Below are 612 nucleotides of genomic sequence, written 5' to 3' on the forward strand. Positions count from 1 at the left end.
GATACTGGTGTAACACAATTGGCACCTGTATTAGTGGCACATAAAAACACCCATTACACTCTTGGAGTGGTTTGCATTAGGAAGGGTATCGAGCTGTAGGAACCATGATAAATCAGACTGAAGTTTGGCACCGCCCCTCAGCTTACCAGCCCTGGTCAAACAGTCCAACCCATGCCAGCATGGACAACAGATATTAAATGAAGATTATGTATATATGATGATGAATGTATTGCATTGGTATTATTTTACTAATACCACAAAAATATTGAGATATGACGATGATTATGTATATATATATATCATCATCATCACCATCGTTTAACGTCCATTTTCCATGCTAGCATGGATTGGACGGTTCGGCTGGGGTCTGGGAAGCCAGGAGGTTGCACCAGGCTCCAGTCTGATCTAGCAGTGTTTCTACAGCTGGATGCCCTTCCTAACGCAACCACTCCGAGAGTGTAGTGGGTGCTTTTACGTGCCACCGGCACGAAGGACAGTCAGGCGGTACTGGCAATGGCCACACTCAAAATGGTGTTTTTTACGTGCCACCTGCACAGGAGCCAGTCCAGCGGCACTGGCAATGATCTCGCTCGAATGACTTTTCACGTGCCA

This window comes from Octopus bimaculoides, chromosome 26 (assembly GCF_001194135.2).
Source record: "Octopus bimaculoides isolate UCB-OBI-ISO-001 chromosome 26, ASM119413v2, whole genome shotgun sequence".
Taxonomy (NCBI): domain Eukaryota; kingdom Metazoa; phylum Mollusca; class Cephalopoda; order Octopoda; family Octopodidae; genus Octopus; species Octopus bimaculoides.